Source organism: Camarhynchus parvulus, chromosome 7 (assembly GCF_901933205.1).
Source record: "Camarhynchus parvulus chromosome 7, STF_HiC, whole genome shotgun sequence".
In the NCBI taxonomy this organism is placed as follows: domain Eukaryota; kingdom Metazoa; phylum Chordata; class Aves; order Passeriformes; family Thraupidae; genus Camarhynchus; species Camarhynchus parvulus.
In genome coordinates, this window is record NC_044577.1 from 11,704,649 (window position 1) to 11,728,252 (window position 23,604).

General features: G+C 38.6%; 1 protein-coding gene across 1 annotated transcript in view; it reads left to right on the forward strand.

Annotated features, from left to right (window-relative positions):
• The window catches only part of BMPR2 (bone morphogenetic protein receptor type 2), a 105,675-nt gene that overhangs the window by 20,033 nt on the left and 62,038 nt on the right, over nucleotides 1-23,604 (forward strand). The window lies entirely within an intron of this gene.

Sequence of the window (23,604 nt, forward strand, 5' to 3'; positions counted from 1 at the left end):
CCGCACAGGTGTAGGAGTGCAGCTGGCTGGTGTGGATGAGGCACCTTATCACACCCTCCATTGTTTGGAGAGCCTGCATGAGGCAGTATAATATTCTGATGGGGCCAGCAAGAGGCTTGATGCTTCTTAATTGACTCAAGACTGTTTTCTGTGGCCATGAGATGTGTCAAATCTTAAAAGGAATATGAGAGACTGGCTGAAAGGTATAGGGGGGAATCAGTGTACAGTACCCCCTGCTTTTGTGTACACCAGGTGAAGCTTACTGTGGCTGTGTTGAAGTAGTTACCTTTCTTGGTGGGAATTTTTTATCCCCATCTTGATGAAACATATTTGGTGGCTCCTGCAGCAAGGAGAGACCTGCTCCAAGTCTGCCAGGCATTGCAGATAATAGGGGGATTCTGGGATTCTGGTAAGTGCATGTTTTGACACTCATGTTTTAAATTCCCCAATGCTGCAGTTCCAGTCACTGCTTATGATGAAATCATGTAACCAGTAAATTATTTACAGAGGCAAGGCTGCACTGGCAGAGGTGCCCTCATTGTGAAGTGAAAGCTCCCTAAAGCAATGAAACAATGTGAGTAGAATTGGAGCAGAATTTAAAGGAAGTAAAGATTGTGTGGCAGCCAGTCAGAAGGTCAGATCGGGTTTTCTGAAGTAGTGGCTGGGTGTGTCTCTGTAATCTGATACTGCAGCCCTGGAAGTTTGTAGAGCTTTCTGGTTTTGTTTATTAGGTGACTAAAATGTGTGTTTGGCATAGCGTCTTCTGATAAGCTACTATGGCTTTGCTTATCAAGAACCTGTAGGGGATTCACAGATCCTCTTCTCAGGTATTGTTAGCAAGGCTGGGTGGACAAGGTCACTTCAGTTCAAGCTTGTTGAGAAGAGCATGCTGACCACTCTTGGTATGGCAGAAATAGTATATTTAAAACAATAGCAACAAAACTACACTTCTTTCTCTCTACCTCCAAACTTACTCCTACCCTTCACATCCCAGGTGAAAACCTGACTGAGGACAGACTTGTTAGCAGATGGTAAACTCCTGTTATGGCCATCCAGCATGGACTGCATAGGCCTCCCAGGTCCACAGCTTCATCTGAACAAAGCATGGGACAGAGGCAGCTGGCTGCCTTGGATGGACATCAGGGAGGATTTCAGCAGAAATAAGCAGTTGCATTTTAAGGGAAATTTCAGAACACCTTACATTTCAGTATCTCATGAATCCTTGCTGCTTTCAAATATTGTTACTACAAACTTGAATTTATTATCAAATACTATTGTTACAGGCTTTAGGTTATGTCAGCACATCTTTAAAAGCCGTCTGTGAGAATTTTTAGGTGTGTGTTTGGTGTCAACTCCAATATCAAATACTAACCAACAATATTTACTACTATATTACAATATTTACTACTGTAACTTAATTGCCTAATTTTATAGTGTTTACAGTGATTATGGATATGATACATTTTCAAAAGTTGTGTGGGACTGAGAAAAATGAGTTTTGAAGGTAGATTCCCCCCAAACACACCCTCAATGGTCAGTGAAGCTAGTAGGCAATTTCTCTGAACCTTTCTAAATATTGTTCATAATAGATGTCTCATTTGTTTTCCTGATTCTTAACTATTCCCTGTGATTTATTATTTCATTAGAAGGAAGCCATTATCCCACAGGAAACAGTTTCAGAGCTAATATATACCACTGTAAGAAATACATTTTTTTGACTTTTCATGGTTCCTGTTTTAGGTAAGGCTAGATAGTAAATTTTTGAAGAGTTCTGAGTAAGTTACCCTTTTATGAATGAATTATCTGTTGTTAACAGCTGCAACTGGGCAGCGTTCATTGAATATACACAGAAGTAGTGCACCATAGCTAGAAGATACTTCAAATCCTTTCAGCTGCAGATAGTCATATGGTGGGATGTACTCTTTCTTTCAGTGCTTTGGAAATGTAATCTGTGTTACTGATGGTCTTGGAGCAGGTAGGACAAAGTGGAAACTTCGGGATTGGTATGTAAGCTAGGCAGCTGGAAGCAAAGGGTAATGTTCACTTGTCATTAATTTGATGCAGAATGGTGCTTGCAAGGGTCAGTGCATTGGGATTTGCAAATGGTGCTACAGTGTCACCTTTCCTACAATTTTTGGTTTGGTGGACAGTTTGTTACCTTGAAAATAGGTAACCCATGAGATAGTAAGTTATTCTGTTCTAAATTCTACAAAATTCTAGCTGCACTTCTTTTATGTAGATAACTTTATCAAGAAATACATTTCTCTCTGCCTTATCCCTTCCCCTGCCACCCTTCTTCTTTTTCATTTTGGGGCAAACAGAAGTAATTTCTCTGTGGGGATGGTGTTTAATGTGTTTTAAAGATGATGTATAAATTTGTAACTATGAATACCAAATTTGGGGGTTGCATTGCATTGCTTTTGAAGAAATGTGTGCAATTAATAGTTGTTGAGGTTTGGTGAGTGAGTGTCCTTTGAGGTAGGCAGAGGCAGAGGGGTACTTGGAGTTCTTTGCTTACTTGTGTCCCATTTGTCTCATTCTGGCAAGGGCCTTCAGGAGCTAGGCAGGAGACTCAGCTTTCTGGAGCTGATGATTTAGTCATCCTTCTACAGCAGCAATCCATTAGGAAATCTCTCCCAGCTTCTCTCCTGCTCCTAGCCATGTAGTCCTTCCTCTCCCTTGTACTCATCTGGAACCCCTCATTAAGCAGCTTAAAGTCTCTAACTGGCAGAAATTTAAACAGTGTTTTTGTGGGGCTACTGACCTAGTTTTCTGCCAGACTGGTGAGTTACTGCAGCTTGTGGGTCTCCTGCTGTGGGTCAGCTCCAACACTTGTTAAATAGTGGGAGTGTGCACTGCTTTTGTATCCTCCTTTCAAATTTTCAGTGTTTCTGGCAATTATTCTGCGAAAGAAATTTAGCTCTGCCTGCTCACTATTTATTCAGGAATTTTGGGCTGTTGGATGGTGAAACACAATCTGTGTATGTACTTAGATTCTGTGAGTGTCTGGGTTTCTTAATAACCCGCATCTATATCCTATTGTAAATCTAAATTTGAAGAGCCTGTGGCACTTCCCTCTGGTACAGAATGGTCTGTGTTTCTTCTTTTATGTAATTGGAGCAAGGTTTCATATTTAGCTATCTAAACTTACCCTTTCTGTATCAGACTGATAACATAATTCATGTCTGTTGGTGAAGCAGGACTCTTCTGCAGAGGAGATGAATGATTCTAACAACATGAAATATAATGTCACAACAATACTTCAAATGTGAAAATTGCTGTAGAATTCTGTAGAAGAATACAGTATTTATGTGCTGTACAAAATGGTTTACAAGCTCTAAGCAGTTAAATGCTTCATTATGAAAGATCTGGGTGATTAACTAGCAAAGTTCATAAGATATAAACTTTTAAGACTCTGTTGCTGTGTATTTTTTCTTCTAACAGCAAATCTTTGAACTTTTTTACCTGCAGATACATTCACCTGCCTTCCAAGCTGAAAGACTTGGAAGCTATTTGCCTGCTTATCTTTCCTTATTTTAGTAACCATTTACGTTAAGGAAAATAAAAGGATATTCTGAATAATCAAACACCTTTTTGTCTTCCATTATTATCAAAGTTCATTCTCATCAAACTAATTTAAGGTCATTTTTGTTGTGATACAGTGCAGTTGTCTTGTGTGGTTAACCTGTCTTTATACATCATCTCTCTGTGAAACATTCCCTTTTCCCAGTGCCTTTGCCTTATCCTAGAGGAAGACCTGAGATGTTTGCATTGGACAAGTAGTCTTGAATTTCATGAATACTTGTGTGTAAGGAAAGGCAAGTCTGATTATTTGCAATGCTTGAAATTCCACTGGTATTTGTCCAGGAGTGAAGTTCCTCAGGGTCAGCACAAAGAAGGAAGTACCAGATTTACTGCTCAGAGATGGTTCGGAAATGTCCGTGTGGAGTAATTATTCACAGGAAGCCCTATGGGAATAGGAAGTCTGAAAAGCCAAAACTGATGAGTTATAAAATCTGGGGAGAACCCAGGCACCTGTGACTAGCAGGTTCATTGCTGATTTCGCTCTTCAACTTGAGTGATGGTTGTCCACCAATCTGCTTTTGATTTTGGGTATTTCAATGTGGATTTGTTTATTTTTATTTCAAAAAAATCTGTTTTTAAAATATATAATTGTGGTAAATATTTCAACTTTTTTGCTTGGCTTGTAGAGATTTCTAGAGGCTTGTTAGAGATGAGTATAAAATGGTTTTCAGGAAGGAAATGACATTGTTAGTAAATAATCCAATTAAATTTTAATGCAGGGAATGTATGGGTGTCTGATTTCTCTGGGACAGAGAATTCGATCATTTGTAGCAACTGAAATAATGAACGTTTTCTCTATAGTTTATTTAAAGGAATGTTCAGAGAACCTCTTTGCATATTCTGTCAAAATATATGCAAATTGACTACCCAGAAGTTTATTCACTGTCCTATCAAAAATGTATGAAAGCACTTCAAAAAAATTGAACCAAGTGATCCCGAAGTGTTATCAGTAACATAGCAGATTGTTTCCATTTCTCATTTCTTTACCAAGAAATTTGAAATTTCTTCATCAACTGGTAGATGTACTTGGTAATAGGTTGCTGGGAAATAGATGGTGTTACATTTTAGCTCCACAGAGGTCAAAGAATGGAGTGCAGTGGCATTTAGTGCTCAAAGGTTTAGTGTTTTACTGTTCTTTGCAGAATTCTATACTGTTATTTACTTGGTGCAGGATGAGGTTGCAGCTTTAACTTCTGTAAAATTCCCATAAAGGCACTGTGACAAGTCAATGATTTAAAAAATAATTTCCCCATGATAAAGTTCTTCGTTTTAATTTGTGGATGTGTGGAAGGAATGACACACTGGAATACTGAAACAATCAGACAACAATAGCAGTTTTCTAACATGCCTGCAGCCAGCATTGATGAGTACCAATTTCTATTTTAGTGATATGACCACTGGCTCAGAAATGCTGGCTTCTTTGCATTTGTAGAATTGTTAGATGTTTGGTTTGCTGTTGAAGGAAGCAGTGAAGCCTGTGGGGGCAATTCTGTGGTGATTGAACCTTGACCTGGCAGGGACTACCTTTGTGGGCTTCCACCCACCTCCAGTCTGCACTGGTAGCCAGCTGGCCTTGCCTTCTCTTCCCTGCCAGCCCCAGGGTTCATTGAGACTCTTCTGAGAGCAGCTGCTCAGTACTGACATCCCCTGCTCCCAGCTTGTTCTTTGCCCAGAGCATCTCCAAACTGCTGCTCTGTGCAGTTCCATCAGTGTCAGCTCTGTCTCATGAGAAACAGCAAGTGTAGGGGAAGAGGCAAAATGGTGCTAATCCTGCTTCAGTTTGGGTTGAGAGGCAGTGTAATGGCCCCAGGAGGGAAAGAGAGAATTATTCCTGGATTACTGAATAACAGGGTTGTCTAGAGTTATTGAGCAGCCGATTAGGAGAAAAATCTGTCTCACCACAATTGGTCCGTGGAGCACAAGAGACCCAGTAGTTCACTACTGGTGTGTAAAAAAACACATAAAACAATTTCAAACTGCATTGTCTCAATGAAAATCTTGGCTTAAGTGTTGATGTTTTGGGAACTTCTTGCCTGAGGAGAGATTTCTTTTTTTTTTCTTCTGCTATTCCCTTTGATAGTTTACTTGATTTATAGGAGATGGAGGCCTGTTTTGGGGCTTTGCTTTTTGGTGATCTTTGGAGCTGACCTTTGCTGCCAGGAAAAAGGAACTGAATAACTTTGAGCTGGTTGTGTGTGATACACCAGCTTTTGTTACCATCTTTTGAATTTCTGCAGTGATTTTTTTTAACCTCTGTTTCTGTCACTGGGTAAATAGCAAGTGGTGTGAATGCTTAAGTGTTGGGGTTTTTCCCTTTTTTTGTTTTATTTTAGAGCACCCATTTCTACTTGAGAAGCATTTCTTTGTGGTACTTCCCAGCCCTTATCTTTTGTTTCATGAGGGCCTCCCTAGAATGCTTAAATATGCTAATCCCTGGCAGAAGGAGGGTAAAAGCTTTATGAACTTTTTAGGTTTGTGAGCCTTTGGTTACTTAAGATAATGAGAAAATGTAAATAATAAAGATATGTAAATGACGTGGATATTTTTGTCTAAAAAGTATTCTGTAGATATAGCTGGCTTTTGAGAGACTTCTGTAGTGGGAGAGACAGAGATGAGAGACATTGAAACAGAAAACTTGCAGAGCTCTGAGGAGCTGTTTCTAGTTCTGCTACTGTATCACATTTGATATCTTTTAAAATAATATTAAATAATATAAAATAACTGTTAAATTATTATAATATTAAAATAATTGTTGCTGTTCTGAAAAGCTACTTGTTTAAATAAATCATCAGTACAATTTTGCATAAGGTTGTACTGAACCTATTTACAATTTAAATATTTCATACTGAAGAATTGATTATGACTGGGGTCTTTTTTTTTTTCTTCTCTCATTTCATCTTGCTCTGTTTTGGATTATTTGGTAAAGTGATAGCTGCATTATGGACACAAGCTGTTACCGTGGGGTTCTGCATCGTGTTTGGATAAGCTGTAAGCACAACATGCAGAAGAATGTGCAATGTGTATATTGCTTGAGATTTTTAGAAAGTAATGTTCATTTTTGAAGAAAATACAGGATGGATACTTGATGTTAGACAGCTGTATGATTTTTAGAGATACTAGCATGAGCAAGAAAAGAAGGACATGAAGACTATTGATTTTACCACTGTATTTATTATCTGTTGCAAACTTGCTAAATACCACGTTCAAAATCATATTTTCTTGGGGCGTATACAACAGAAAATGAACAAATCTTTAATGATAAGCACAAAGTTAAGGATACATTTATTCTGCTGAATACTGGTCTTGAATGATAAGCCAAACAAAGACATTTATCTTGTATTCATAATAAACAGCTTGGGTTTGCATAAAGTCAGACTTTTCTTGGTGCTTAATTGCTTTTTTATAAAGTAATACTTTATAATAGACTTTTACACAATTGGATAATTCATTTTTTTATATGACCTGGTAAACAAATGGTTTTGGTACACAGTTATGGACATTTTAAATGTCAGCTTACATGTTCTAAGGCTATAATTGTCTATTCCAACGCTAGAGAAAGATGTAAATCTTACCAAGATTGAAGGAGGTCATTGCTAGCAAAATGTTTTGTTGCTGTTTTTAATGCAAGCTGTTTCATGCCATTACCTTCCTGAAAACAATATTGATTAATGACATTAAAGGGTATTGAATTGCATTTAAAATTTTGAATTGCTTAACATCCATATTTGCATTTTAGTTGGGTAAAGCCCCTTGTTGCTTTTCTATGGAAGTTGTGATTTGATATAGTTGGTTTCTTTCTAAAGACAGTTGGTAGATGTGCAGGATAAACAGGATGATGAAAAGGAGAAATACTCATTTCATATCTGTAGAAGAAAAATTTCTAGAGTTTTTTTTTCTTTTTTCTTTTTTAAAATGCTATAATCTCTGACTTAGAGAGCCCTAAACTGCAGCTGCTTAGAAACCAGAAAAGTGTTCTGGAAAATATTGTATGTTTGTGTGTCTAACATCTGAAACTGGTCAGAATTGGAAATCATCCAAAAAACATATGCAATGTAAGTGTTGGATTTCAAAAGTACTGTACTCTGTTACTGGCGCCAAGTGAGTTGCTGGAGGGAAACTAATGTAACACCCTAAAACCTTTTCACACCCTGAGCAGTGAGCTTGCTGAAATGCCTTTTAACCAGCAGGATAATCCTTGTAAATGATGTGTATTTGGTCATTGGGAAAAACCTTTTCTCTCATACTGGAAATAAAGGTCTTCTGATCATTTTGCCCATACATTAAGAATGGCAAAAGGCCAATCTTGTGCATTTTCCCATCTCCTTGTTAAGCATCACGCAGGGGATTTGTGCTGCGCACCGCTGGTGGTACAAATAAATCAGAAGTGTGGTTTTCCAAAGCACATAACTGGCTCCTGAAGGAGTGTGTGGAAGGTGAATGGCCTTAATCTGAAGCTTCATCCTTACTGTGCTGTGTGTGCTTTGTCACCGCGTTGTCACGTAGGCACTGGTGCCATCCTGCCTGCGGTGGGGGAGGTCCAGTGTCCTCTCAGCTCCTTGCTGCTGCTGATCCTGCTGCTTTTCTGCTTCATTACCCTGATGTGGGCATTGTTGATGCCTTTTCATTCTGTCCCTCAGTCTGATTCAAAGGCTACTTTAGTGTATCTAAAGGAAAAGGTCTTTTACCTCTTTCTCTCTCAAAATGTAGCCTACTTAGCAAATACTCCGTGGTGTGATTATGGAGCCGTGTTCAGCTGCACTGTTAGAAAGATTTAAATGGAATCCAGACTGAAATTTTAGTCCAGTTTGGTGAGAAAATGATAAATGGAATAACAGGTTTTTCGTGATAGCAGCTTGCTAAATTACAGGTTGCTGAAGAGCAAACATTTCCATCTCTTCCATCCTGTTAATTATGCAGAATCAGTGTCTCTTCTCAAATATTCTTACGTATAAATTCTTATTTTTGCATTTCACAGGCATTCATTTCTATGTATTTCATAATTTGAATTAACAAAGTGAGAGCATGATGTTAGTTGCAACCCTTTCCTTCAATACCATATAGTGGATTGCTAAGTAATTTTCAAATTAAGTGATAACTAATACACTAAATCATTATTTAGGCATAAAAATGGTTTTACATTTCAGCTGGGTTATGACCAATGTATATATAATTTGTGATGAATGTGGGAGTGGATTGTCATGGCAATAGTAACCCAGCCAGTGCTTTGCCCCTCTTGGGCAGATGGACTTACCTGCTGTCTTCCAGAATGCTTTCTCTTGCACCCTTAATCCTCCTTATCTGTACTTTTTGTTTGCTGTGTGTATTTCCCACAGCCTGTGTGTGCTGTTAGTACTGTATTCAATTAAATGGTTCTCCTTAGCAGAATTACCCAGGTGCAGTGCTTTACTGAGCAGCACGCTAGGAAATGCCTGTCTCAGGGAGCAAAGTCTTGTTGCCAAGTGTCCTCTGGAGAGACCTGCATCCTCTTCTTCCTCTCAGCAGTGAGGAGGCAGTAGGTTTAATCTGTTGCATTTATTACAACTTCACTTTGTGCTCATTAAAGCTCATCCATGTATTTTATTGGGTGCAGTCTCTTGCTGTTCCTTGTTCAGTGGTACATGATCAAGCAGTAACCTTCTCCCTTCCCTTTGGGAAAAGCTTCTTCCATTCTGGGTGGAGAGAGCCTGGTCCTAACCTAGGATGTACTTGGTATGTTCATTAGATACTACAAACAGAATCTCTATGATGTAAGATTTGCAGAGTAAATGCCTTTGCCTAAATAGTGTGTATGTAATTTTTATGTTTGAAACAAAAGGCTAGGGCTGAGAACTGCTTTCAGCACAAGATGGTAATGGGAATAAACTTCCTAGCTGTTTTTTTTGAGCTTGGGTGTGCTGGCATTGACCCTGAGGAGATGGGATTCTTTGTTGGTTCACTGCTGGTGATTTACAGAAGTTATACCCTGTTCAGATGGAACTTGGCTGCCAGTAGAATTTGAATGTGTGTTTTCTTGCAGGGTGTCCCTCCTGTGCACAAGTGATCTTTTTGAAAGGATGTGGTTTGGGCCTTGTTAGCAAGGATTTGGCTTATACCCTGTAATATGATAGCCAGTCAAACTCAAATTACAGTTTTAATAAAGTTTCCAAATTATTGTAGAGAAAAGTGACATTTATTTTCAAGTAAATAAACCCCTAAGCCAAACAAGAAAATCCTACTCCATAAATGGGTAACAGACAGCACTTTCTGTACACAATTCATTGTATTGTGGCTAATTTTGTTTTTTAACTTGAAACTTAATGTAGATCCACTGGGAAGCAGAGAAACTGCTTTCTCTTGTATAATTAGGTTGTATTGTAATATTTTTTATTTTAAACCAAGCTTGCAGTCAGTCAGAAAAGAAGATTATCTAAAATATGGATATGAAGCATGAAAATTACTGTCATTTAAAAAATGTGGAAGTATGAGTGACCATTACATTCTTGAGCAAATTGAGTTAGTGGTGACACTAATGTATTACTGAGGTGTTTCCTTAGTTGATACTTGTTTAAAGAATGAATCTCCTTCTGCTTTGTAGAATTTGGTTCCTATTGTAGTTATTTGCCCTATTAGTGATGCTTAGAAAAGAAATCATAACTTCTCTACCAATGAATTTTTCCCCGTCAAATATTGAATACATAACTGAGTTTCTAGCAATTGAAATTAGAAGAGTTAAGGGTTTCTTTTGCATCAAATGTTAAGTGACTTGAGCAGCACTATATGTAAACTTTGTTAATTGTTAGAAGGTATTAGCGCCCGCTTTTCTTGGAGGAGAGTTGAAGTGACATGGGATTAGCTCAGATGAAGTCCGGGCTATGTGATATTCTAGCATGTGTGTCTGTCTCTTTATTTTGGAAGAAAGAGCCGTGCTGTCAGGCGCGGCTCTGCCCGCGGTGCCCGTGTGTTTGATGGGGGCTGTTTGTGGCGCTCAGAGGCGTCTGCAGTGCCCGGGAGCTGCCAGGACCTCATTAAGCGCGGCTTGGAGCAGAGCCAGGCATTCAGGGCAGGGGAGCCTCAGCCTTTCTCTCCCAGCCAAGAGAGGCAGCTCAGAAAGGGAGGGGGAGAAAGAAAAGAGCGCTTCACCCATCAACTGCTGCGTTTTATTGTGCTGAAGGGGTTAGCTGAGTTCTTGGAAATAAACTCCGGGCCGTAACTTTTGCTGGCTCTTGTAAAAGTTGAATGTGGCCCCTCCTGTCCCTGGCCTTTTTCCTTGGCGTTAGTGAGACACAATAGCTGTAACAGGACATTCAAAGGTTTTCCCCTGCTCTTGTTCTATACTCGAAATCAAATGGGAAATAATGTGTTAAAGATGTAAACATCACCACCTTAGAAAAAGACAATCTTGTTTTCACATGTCCCATTCTTTGCAATCTGTAAATTATTTAAAAAAAATATTCTAATCCATTTTCTTAAACTGTGATTGATTAAAGTAATACTTTCTATAAGGGATAAAACTATTTTTTGGCTAATACTAAAAGTAAATCCTCTATATCAGTTTTGGCAAAAACTTCAGGTAATTTGTAACTTTTCTGAAATACTCAGTAACTGAGGGAACTGTTGTAAGAGATCAAGAAAGAACACATTCTAAGTTCTGCCTGATGGATTTTCAACTCTGATGCCATGTTTTTCCTTCTGTATTGAACCTATGATTTTGATGTGGATAAGATTTAAGACTTTCTAAAAAACACAGTAGCTCTGAGCAGCACCAATATAAAAAGCTTTTCATTTAAGTGCTCCCCTGCTGAATGTTTTGAACAACTAAGACGAAAAACTGTGCCCTGAGATGTCTGTGCAAAGACAATCCAGAATAATTTAGTGTAGCTGAGCCATTGTAATGTGGATTGCTTTTAACAGTGGATTGGATGTGTGTTGGGTGGATGTGTCTGGATCTCTCTTCTGTCTTTCTCTTTTACTCAGAAGTGCCCAGAAAGATTGCAGGGGGAGCAGGGGGAAGCATGAAAATGAGTTACAACCTGCTGCCAGCCAGGGATGTCAGCTGTGAGAGGGACTGTTTGCTGGTGTTAGCTGACTTGTTTTGCAAATTTGAAAAAACAACTCTTTCCAGACTTTGTTTTAGAAATTACAGTCCCCTCATCAGTTTAATAGTTTATTTAGGAAGATGATGGCATTCTTAGCACAGCTGGGGAAACCTCCTCTACCTGAAGAAATAAATGGTGGCTTTTGTTGATGGCTGTGCTGGCAAAGCTTATACGGTGCTGTTTTCTGTTTTGAGAACGGAACCTGATAATGAGTCAGAATATTCATAAAACTAACACATGGCCCCTCAGACTCTCCAGGACTTGTGATTTCAGCAAAACCCCTTTGTGGAGATGCAGTAGACAGACTGTCATGCAATTTACTGTTTGGGACCTGTATGTATAATTTTGTAGACTAGGGAGTATGTCTTGAAGGTATTGGTTACTGTTTTTCAGACACTGGACTTACTTAAGCTTTAGGAAGTGCTATTGAATGAGATAAATTGTAGTAAAGGAGACAGTATGCTGGTGAAACACTGCTGTTTGTACAGCTGCAGGTCAGTTAATAGAGACATAAAGAAGCAGGCCAGGATGGGGATCTGAATAGTCCTGTATTGTCTGAAAACTTAGCAGGGTTGATTATGAGGGAGGGAAGCAGCCTGGCCCATGCGGTGGTGTTAATCATTTTCTGGGAGCAGGGCAGTGCAAGGGGCAGTGCTGCTGGGTGGTTACAGTTAGCTTTAAACCAACATTTGTTTTACAATGCAGATATGTTCTCTGAAAGAAAATGTACTTTTTTTTGTTTGCTTTTTCACAGGGATTTAGAATTACTGTAAGGATTGAACAAACTGGTGTTAAGTCAGTGTAGTGGTTGTCTTTTGCTAGTAAATCTTATATGTGTAGAGAGGAGTGATCACTGAGTTGATACACAAGTATTGACATATACTTGGTACTTGAGCCTCAAGGGAGTTGATTTACAGTTTCTTGTAGAATACTGATTTAATTTTTAGGGGATGTAGCATCAGAGAGAGGAGGATCTACCAATGGCTATTACTTTCTGTAGACTTCTTCTTAAAGAAATGGTAGTTCTGCAAATATTTAAAACAACACTGTCAAAAGCTAAAAAATATTGCAAATATTGCTGACCAAGCAGAAAACTCAGATTTCCCCCCCAGTTGGAAAAGATAAGTTGAACATTTACTACGTTAATAGTACACAGCTATTGATAATAGTGTGCAGGAAAAGTGTAACTGACCACTGCAGCTTATTTGTTTAGTAATGCTAGAATGGGTGAAGAACAAATGTAAAAATCCTCACAGAAGCATTTGTTGTTAACTTTTCCCCCCCCTAAGCTTGACAAAGACGTATTTTGAGACAGATGTGAAAGATGTATCTATTTGCAAATTTAGAAGGTTCCCTTGACACAGTCTAAGTAATGCTGGATGTTTTTAGAGCCATATTTTGAGGCATGGGAGCTCTACAGCCATAGATCCTGCATGCCATCTTTGTGCTTAAAAGTAGCTGAGATAGTTAGAAGGAAGTAATTTCATTGAAGTTTTACCTTTTTTCCCCACAAAATATGCACAAGTGAGAGGTGATCTCCTTGAACTTGTTTAACTCACAAAAAAAAAAGTTTTAAAGATTCTGAATAATTATGAGCAAAACCATTTCTTGTTAAAGTTAAGCAGACAAGTATATGTGGTGTTTTTCTGTGCCTTGATAGTGTGCCAGAAATGTGTAATCAAATTTGCATGTCTCGGTTTGCATTTAGTACCTAAAGCTCCATGTATGTAATTTAGAAAATATTTTTTGGTTAGGTAGTTGGTTTAAGAATTTAGAGAACCATTTAAGAAATGTTTTCAGTTGTTATTGCTGTTGATGGTAGCTTCTCATCATTGCTTGCAGGTTAGATACTGGTACTGCTTGAACTTTTTCTCAGGCCTCAACTCTATGCATAAGATACCCATTAGAAATTGTAGACACTCCCTAGTTTATGATTTTTAGAATGAAAAATTATTGCATAAAAAGAATGTAAATTATTACTTACACATTTGTCAAATGACAGTGGTAACTTAAACCTTTTTATTGTACTTCCCCACTAGTGACTGTCGGATTCTTCGCTGCAATAGTTGGATTTTGTAGGGACTGCAGTTAATTGGTGGCTGAGGTTGTTTTGAGTGTTATGCCCAGGGCTCTAGAAGGGAAGTACAGATATATGCTCAGTCTACTATTTTTCAAATATGGCCTGCACAATATTAATTAATTTCATGGCCTGTATATTCCTTTCCATTATTTATTCTCCTTTCAGAATGGGAATTCATACTGTCCCTGTTTTCCTGCTCTTGAATTCTTTGAGAGGTGTGCCAAGGAAGCACAAATATTTGATGTCTGCTAAGAAATGTTTTTTCTTCCACTCATAAGAACCGAGCCATCTGTCAGCTATAGCAGAAACTTGCAATAAGAACTATAGGCAATATTCTTTGGTGTGTTAACACTTGTTTTCATTTATGTGAATGGGAGGACACAGGGCTGAATCTCCAGGGCATAAGGATGTTACCAGTACAGGACCATGCTGCCATTTGGAAATGGTGGCCTGCAAGCTCCCTGTAGATGCTGGCATTGTGCCTGCCCTTAGCAGTGGTGAATTATTCATCTTGCCTGGCTCCACAGTCCTGCCCAGGGCCTTCATTTGGCACAGGGGGTACAAAAATATCACAAGTTCACCTTGCAACTGAGGGGCCACTTCCAAAAATTTGATTGGACCAGAGCCTGGCAAATGTCTTGGTAATTATTTTTCAGACTAGGAGCCAAACCAGAGAATCTATCAGAATTTTCATTAAATCCATGTGGTTTTGGCAATGGGAATACAGTGGAGAACTAATGCATTCTGATGGTATTCTAATCTTTACTTGAATATTATAATGGCAGTGATAGTTTGCACTGGCACCTGAAAGGATCTTTTGGTTTTTCTTGTTTCCATAACATTAAATTTTATGTGGAACGGTGGAACCAATGAACAAAATACATGATTGTCTGTTATTCACCCCTGGATGGCTACCTAAAAAAGATAAGCCAATGGTGCCTTTATTCCAGTCTTCTGTCTTTTCCTAGAGGTAAAACAACCCTGGATCTTAAAAAGTCTCCATAGTGCTTTTTAAAAAATTACTATTGCTGTTAGTTTTTTCTAAGATTTTGATTCAAGGATATACAACCTTTTCTGCAAATTGCACCCAGGTAGTTAGGCAGAATTGGTTTGCAGCAGATGTAATGAAATGGTACAAAATACCCTGGATGCAGCATGGTGAGTCAAAGAGCTGGGCTGCCAGAGAAGTCTCCTGTAAATGTGGAATTCTGGCTCTGCTGAAATATGTGGCAAAACTGCCTCTGACTTTAATGAGGTCAACCCTTGGGTTGTAAAGGGACTCAAATAAATACCTTGCATAACTCTTTTCTTGTTCTAGTGGCATTTCCTGCAGGCATTTGGGTGCAGATATTGATTGCTTTATTTCTTTTCAGAACTGTGAAAATAGGTGAATTTATCCAAGTCTGTGTGGTCTTTGCAAGAGCAACTTCTGCAGCAGATGTCCCTGCTAGTCTTTGGAGGCTTTGTAGGAAAGAGAGGCTCCTTAGAAAAGCAAAATAGACATGGCATTTTGTTCCATCTGGAATCTGAGTGTCTTGCATCAAGGAAGTTTCAAGAGCTGCAGTTGCTATAGTGATGCTTGCAGTGATGTTTTTCAATACTTTTCTTTGAACACATATAAAAAGTAAAGCTTAAGAAAATAAAAAATTGTCAGCCTCATATTCATTTAGCTTTAAATGGTGTCTGGAGTGGAATCTTTTAAATCAATTTATGCATGTCAAGAAAACTGTGTGAAATTAAAAGAATGTCTGCTCTGTTCATCCTACTGCCAAGTATAAGTTTTGGGTTTTAATAGACAAAACTCTTGATTTTTTTAAGATGTTGCTTGTGCCAGTGTAGGATTAATGTTAGTGTGTGCTTCAGCAGAAGGTGATGGGGGTGGTGTGTGTAGATCCCATGGGATTCAGTTGTTTGTGCTGCTTGAAAAACAGACACTGCTGTGAGGAGCGTATGGCTGAGCTCAGGTTAAAACACAGCGGGACACTGCATGTGCCTCTCCCTGTTCCATTGCAAGTGTCTTGGTTGGGAAGCTGTTTGCTCTGCTGAGAAGGGGCAGAGAGACCTCTGCAGTGTTTCTCAGCTTCCACCCTGACATGGTGTTTGCCTCTAACGCTGCCATTTGGCACTTGACCGGAACTTCAGTACCGTTTAAGTAAAGTGTAAATGGTTACATGTGTATGCTAAAAAGGTATGGAAGTGAGAAGTGGGGATTAGAGCTGATGATGGGAAAACTTCTGGCCAAATTGGGAGCACTGTGTTTGCCAGAGGCCCTCTGAGAGCTGCTGTGCAGGGATTAAGTAGGAGGCACTTTTAAGTAATCTTTCCTTTGGCTGTAAAAATCTCTTGTGCCTCCTTTTCTTTACATTAGAGTGGTTCTGGTGCCGCTCACCTCTACTCAGCATGCTTTCTTTGAACTCTGCAGAAACGAGTATCCATGAGATGTTTACTTTTCTGTCAGATTTGATTGGAAATTGTGAGTGAGCAATGTTTTATGATGGGTGCGGGAGAGGAGGACAGTCTGTAAAAACGAACTTCTCTTGTCTTGGCATCTGGTGTCTCTAGGTTATGGAGCAGACACAGGGTTAAGAAAGGGACTCCTTTTTGTGTGGGTAGGAACAAACCAGTGGGGGAAATCTCCTCTGCTGTCATGGCTACTGCAGTGCTGTGCCCATCCTCTGGTGGGTGCAAATCAGTGCAGCTCCTGTGGGTCACCTGGTGGGTTTGGCTGGCAGACTCACCTGGGGTCACCAAGAGAGTCTTCCACAGTAGGTACTTGTGCCAGTCAATTTACCGAGGCCCACAGGGGTCTCTGGAATGTCCTCACCTTCCCTCCCTCAGATTCTGGAGTTACGTGTGTTATCCCATAAAATGAGAGAACAAATTGCTTCTCCCGAGTAGGGACTTTGATAAGAACTTTGTGGTAACAGGCAACATGATAGTAACCAGGATGGATTATATTTTTTTTATTTTAACGTTTTTGATATTTATTTGGATGACAGCCTGAGTCGGATCCTGTCTCAGTTTATTAATAATCAGAATAAAGACACAGTGAAATGACTCAGGGCAAAAAATACTGAAGTGTGGAGGCCAGGTCACAGGCTGAAGGATGCCAAAGACAGTCACTACAGAGCCATGTGTCGTGTCAACTTAATGCATCTGTTAGTGTGGGGGTTTTGCTGCTGATACTTTTTTAATGGTTTAAAAAAGAGGAACTAATTTCTTCAATGTGAAATTATATTGTAGTAGGAATTAATATCTGCACAAGCTTGGATAAAATTAGGTGAGAGTGACGGTGACTTGGCAGCTGTTCACAGGAACTGTGCTGTGTGTATAGAGTGACCTAGAAAAGGTGTAGTGGTGCCTAAGAGAGAAACTGGCAGCTGCTATCAAATGCATCAGGGGAGGAGCAGGCATGGAAATGATAAGCAGATTGAAAAAAAAAATCAGTAGGGACTGAATGTGGTGGGACTTTGAAAGGTAAGGTATAACGAGGTTAAGCGTCAAGGGGAGGGAGGAATAGCAAGAGAGAACCTTACTGCTTCAGGGGTGCAGCAGGGAGGTGGAAAGGTGCATAACAATGACTCCTGTGGTGGTGTAAAACCTACCTGGAACTTTTAATGTCATGGGGCAGATTCTGCACTCACTGTTTCATTAGCTTTTAAAGTCCAAATACTACTATTACAATGGTAGTATTTTATGAGTAAGCTAGTCAGTGTGTTCAGAGATTGCTGAAATTCATTGTACAGATTTTGCCTGTGTTTTCAGTTACAAGTTAGTATTTTTGCAAAGCTTGAGAATTGTCATGTCCTGTTAACGTTTTTCTGTAATGTTGAAAATACCCTGAAACTTGACTTTCATATACAGAAAAAAACAATTATTTTTGTTCAGAACTTTATTTACATTTGTATTTTGCTTCCTCGTTTGGCTTTGTATTGAACCAAAGAGAGCTTCAGCTGAAAGTAATGGTGCCTTTCTGCTTATTAGGTAGAGAAAGCTCAAGCATAAATGAATTAATCCCTCTCTTTTTTTGATCCATGGAATGCTCCTTTTCTTCTGTAACTGGTGGTCACTGGTTTATTGTCAGATGGTAACAGTTGCACATTGCCTTTGTTGGACATTCTTCACTTTCATTTGCTGTTACTCTACAAAGATGACCTGGCCTGGATTTTTGTGTTTGTGTTTTGTGTTCTGTTTTCCTCTTCACAGAGAAGAGACTTATTTATCTGCCAACATTTTCATTATTTTAATTTCAGTTTAGTGTTGATACCTGTGTCATACATCCTTATGGTCCAGTGTTCTCAGAGAGCACTTACAACATACTAATTAGAGGCAGGGGGAAAGGATTAATGAAGCTGAGCATGAGTTCCTTTTATATTTCCTCTGAGATCCAACTGATTCTGTTGTTGGAATCTTCTTCATTTTAATTTCTGTTAGTGTTTTCTGGTCCCTGAATAATACAGTGGCTGGGTAGCATTAATCAAATATCAATCAAATATCTCCTGTTTTCTCATCCCCATTGTCCTCAATGATGTGCAACTGTGATTTAGAAAAAAAAGGTGTAATGGAAAACACAGCTTTTAAAAATAAAGAAGACAAAGGCAGTGTGGATGAACTTTTGTTTAGACCTTCTTAGACATCTTTACTTGGATGAAAGGGTAGGGAGGTGGATTTCAAGAGATTTTATGTAAGAGTGAAAAAAGCTTGCAAACCTGAGAGGTTCACCTTTCAGTATTATGGGATAGAGACAGCAAGCAAGATCTGGAGAATAACCATGTTGTAAACAAAGAAGCTGAGGATAAAACTATGATAAGCTGCTTTTCTTTAACTACTCTGCCTTGTTCAGACAGAGCATTTAAAAACTGTGAGTGGCTGTTGTTTCATCTCATCTCCGACACACGATGTTCAAAGACCTTTAAATCCCCAGAAGGTGAGGGAGAAAAGACAAACTAGAGAAGAAGCAAGTAGGAAAGAATAATCTATTTAATCTAAAAGCTTTCTGGAAAGCTGTACTTTGAATAACTGGTGCATATTTATACTTGTGTAGTTCCCCCTAGGCAGTCTGTACTCTTTTGACTGGCTGTGAAATTGTGACTTTGGCTTCCTCTTCTGAGATATAGAAGCCATATCAATAGCTAGATACTGTGATCAAGAAGATCTGGTTTTGCTCCCTATACAGGAATCTTAGGATTTAATATTAATTTCAAATTATATAGACTAAAACCAGTCTTAATCAAAGTAAACCATATGCAGCAAAAAGAATGCCATGTCCATATTTCTGATAGAGATACACAGCTCTACTCTGAAAACATTCTTTTTCTTACCAACTACCTGAGGGATGAACTAAGTTGGTTACTAGTGTCAGCAGAAAACTAAAGACCACTTCCTTTTTTTTTTGCTTTTTTTAAGCAATGCTGTAAACACATCAGTATCTTTTAAAATATGTTGAGTTCTGCTGCTTTCCTGTTTGGTAGTAACTCAGTCTCCACTAAGAACAATAATTCTTTCTCACAGCCTTAGGGAGGGAAAAATATTTGGACATAACAAACTATTAGAGGACTATTTAATAGCAAGGACTTTTTTTTTTATTGAGGGCTCTTGGAAGTTTCTATTTCACAATTTTTTCTACACGTGAACTGAAAAGATATTTGAAAATATTTTGAAGATAAGCCTGTAACTTCCAAATTGTTCAGTTTTTTCTCTTTTCATTATTTTATTCTAGCATTTATAAGGTAATAAAGTCTCATAATAAGATTCGTTTTGTCATTGGTTTAGTTTTTAGTGAGTGAGACTGGGGGAGAAGGCTGGAAAGTCAAACCTTCACTGCATGGCATCCTTAGCTCTGAATGGCAGTGTTTATTAAGCCTCCAGTTCTTCATTTTGCTAGGTTTTACTGTAAATGTAGTTTATAACAAGATTTTCAAAAACCTCATGCAATTCCTATTACATACATTCCCTTTTTATGTATCATAAATAAAATAACGAGTTATTATCACGTTATCCTTCTGTACCCTTCTCTCTGGCAACAATGGAGTATTCCTGAAAGCACTTTCCAAGTAAGCTAGCTGTCTACAGTCTATGATAATCAGCTGTAATGGCACATAGGCAGCTGGTTTGTTAATCCTTTGATTGCAGTATTAGTTTGTCTCAGAGATTCTGAAAACCTGTCTGATCCTGTAAATGTGTTTAGTGAATATTTTAGAATAAATTATATCTTGCCTTAAGACTCTCAAACACATACTCAGGTTATGAGTTGTGTATTTTCTGGGTTTTTCCCTTTTGTGATACCCATGTTTATGTTTAAAGGGGAAAAAAAAGACATGTCTGTCATAAAACTGCTTAGCAAAATATTGAACTTAAATTCATTTAACACTGGAAGGATTTGTATTTTAATCGCCAGAAATTGTCCTTATCTGGCTTATCACCCTGTCAAGTAATTCAGGCTCGGATCAGGATCTCTTGTTTACAGAGAGATTGCAAGTAAGTTTTCCTTTATACAAATCTGTTAAAAAGAATAGAAAACCTACTTTGTAGGTGCATATTGATTAAAATATGCACTAATCTGTACAACCATGTATTTTTTATAAAAAAGCATGAATAATGCGTGTGCAAACATGAGTATTTTTTTTATGTTGCACTTTAATTTTCATAAATTAGAGCCAGTTTTCTAGGAAATACGTACATTTAATAAACCTGAGCTGAATTTATTTCAAGCTGCTATTTAAATGTTTGTTGCAAGTTATATTGCTTTCTAATGTTTCTAGTTCAAATTAAAGAGAAAAAATTATCAGTTCATGCAGTCATAGGATTGTTAATGTTGGAAAAGGCCTCTTAAGATTAACAAGTCTAACCATTAACCCAGCACCTCTGTGTTCACCACTAAACTATGTCCCCAGTCATAAGTGAAAATGTTCTCAGGAGAGGCTAACAAAGTGTTTGGTCACAGTTTTGTTTCAAAAGACACCAAATCAACGAAGTAATATTTTTTCAATGTCCCTGTAATAAGGGTATATAACACTTTGTGGTGTTGAAAGACTAAACTCTTGAAAAAAAAGTGAAAAGAGAGGAAACCACCTCTTTGCTGGTAAATTCTGCCATTGTAAAGCCTCTATGCTGTTGTGGTTTTTTGGTTGTCATAATGAGATTTGGCATTGTTCCTTCCTTACAAGTCCCAAATGCCAAGATGCTGTTTGTGCGTGTTTCCTGCTTTTTAAGTAGGTCTGAATCAGAAAAAGTTCAAACTCTGTTGGACTGAAATGCTGATCTTGTCTGTGTCTGTGGTAGAGAGCTGCAGTGTGTGGGGGAGCCCCCACAGTCTGGCTCTGTGCTCACCCCTGCAGCAGCTGGCTGGTGGATTAGGCTGCCTTGGGACCTGAAGAACCTGATGTTTTCTGCTCACACTTCTGATGTGTCTTGGGAGATGCTTTAACCTGTGCTACCTGAGGTAATTGTGCAGGATGAGGAGTTCAGATGGTCTTTTGAGCATAGCTCTAGCCATCATCATCATCATCAGGTGTGTAATGCAAAATGTTAAGCAAGTTGATCGCAGTCCTTTCCTTGAGTGTCTATTTTGGGAGTGCCCTTTTCCATGTTTCCTGTCATTAGCATCAACAGAGATAATTAAAAACAATCTTCTTCTGTTTAATTTTTTTTTGTTTCCTTGTCCCCAGAAGTTGTTTCCTTGGTGTGACGTGCTGTACTTCAGTATGTGAAAGCCAGGCCTTGAAACAAGTGTATTCAGTAACCTGGGCTTGTCTGCATGTACCAACCATGCCCTTTTTAACTGCATATGCTTAGAAATCAGAAGTTAATGAAGAGCTTGTCTTGACTAGACACTGATTTTTTTTCTGATTGTACAAAGTCTGCAAAAGTTTGCCTATATCATCTTCTTAGCCAATGAAGTTGGTTTTGGTACAATGAGGATTTAAATGGAAAAATAATAAATGCATAAAGAAAATATATGAGTTGATTTTAAATAGTGCAGTGCTGTGCCCATAAATTTCTAACAATTTAAGCACCATAACATCAAGAAATACATGAACAGTGACCTCTGTTCAGTGGGCTGATAACCTTGAAGTCTAACAGAAGCAAAAGTCAATATTTTCTGGTTTTGACCAGTTCAACAAACACCATAAATACTTTTAGCTGACAATTCTTTCCATTCCTAGTCTCAGTTAAGGAACACAAAGTAGAAGTGTTTGAAGTAAGTCCCAAGTTCCTGTAGCAGCCCACAATCTCTCCCAGGTGCTTGATAGCCTGTCCTCTGCGTGAGCTGCCTTTCACCTTGTGCTGGCTGCCGTACGGTGCCTCAGGAGCTTTCATGTTGACCATGCTCTTGACTCAAGATAACAACGGTTTGTGGGGTATTCTGTGGCATACTAATAAATGCCTTGAAGAAAAAGACTTGAGATGGTTTTGAACTTAAACATGTATTCTGTGAGGAATTCTGGAAAGGTGAGAAGTTTCAAACCCTCGTGAAGCATGTCTGGGTAGAAGCTAGTTTCTGACTTTTGCTGCTCTTGTCGTTTTCTTCAGGGTGTAAGATTTCAAAGCCAAATAGATTATGCTTCTGTCTGAGGGCAAAATATGATTGTGATTCTGGAGCTTAATTTCCTTGTAGCTTCAGGTCCAAGAATGTTTGCCAGTTTTGGAATGTTTCAGCATATTCACAGTAGCGTATTCACAGCGTCCTGAAAATGTTTATAGGAAAAATTTTTGTAATATGCTGTAAGACCCAGGCTGTATGGGTTCTATCTTTTCCCAGATTTAAGGTACTGAAAAGCTCTCCAGAAAGTGTTTCAGTAATATCTGCAGTAGAAGTGGCATCCCTGCTAGGTAGAAAAGTGAGTGCATTACATGTGTTGGGGGATTACCAAGTAGCAGATCTTTTTTAGAGGGAAGGTAAAGCAGACTCTGAAAGAAGCAATTTTGCTGTGGGAAGTCTGAGTTTGGGGGATAAATATCACATCATTAGTTTGCTTTACTGTTGCTTTTGCTGCAGAGTTTCCTGTGTTATTCCATGCAAATACTTTACTTTGACAGCCCAGATAAACAAAAGCCAGACGCTCATACCCAGAAAAAATCCTGAACTCCAGTCTAGGGCAAAGATAAAGAATTCAGGCTTTTTCAGTTCCATGAATAGACACTGGCCACTGGAAAAGATTATGTGTGACTAAGGCTGTGGTGATTTCTATTCTGACATAATTGCTAAACAGTAACATGAACTTACTTATTTTTTCTTTGAATGGAGACAGAGTCATTTAGGAAGTGAAAATATATTTTAAAAAATGGAAAAATGCAGTACTTGTTTAAATCCTGTAACTTAGTCACTCTTTCAGATTAAATGTAGACTGGGATTTTTCAGGGAGACCTTGAAAAGCTGGATGTCTAAAATCCTGTTGAGTCAGTGAAGGCCAGCTACTCCCTTTCCTGTGCTTTTCCAGAAATCTGGGTTTAAATGAACTTTAGTGCAAGTTGGACTAATTCTTGAATAAAGTGGAAGGTATACTTAAAGCTGGCGTGCAAAATACTTGTTGAAAGTTTTGTTTTGCTTTACATTGTGAGTCTGTGAGTAGATTTTCTCTGAGGTGATTCAGCTATGTGTAAAGACTTTAATTCCTGTTTGCTCATGGAGTAAAATAAGCAAAAATCATTTCATCTAGAGACAAGACAGTGCAAACAAGTCAGTGGATTTGCAAGGATGCTTTTGCCATGTGAATCTTCCCAGAAAATCATCATCTTCAACTCTATTAATTTCATGGAAACTCTAAGATTTTTTTTAAACAAGCACTTGGAGTTGAGGGTAATTTTTTATAACTCGTCCTCCACTAATGTGTTTAGATTTGTAGATTAGATTCTCCCTTAAGT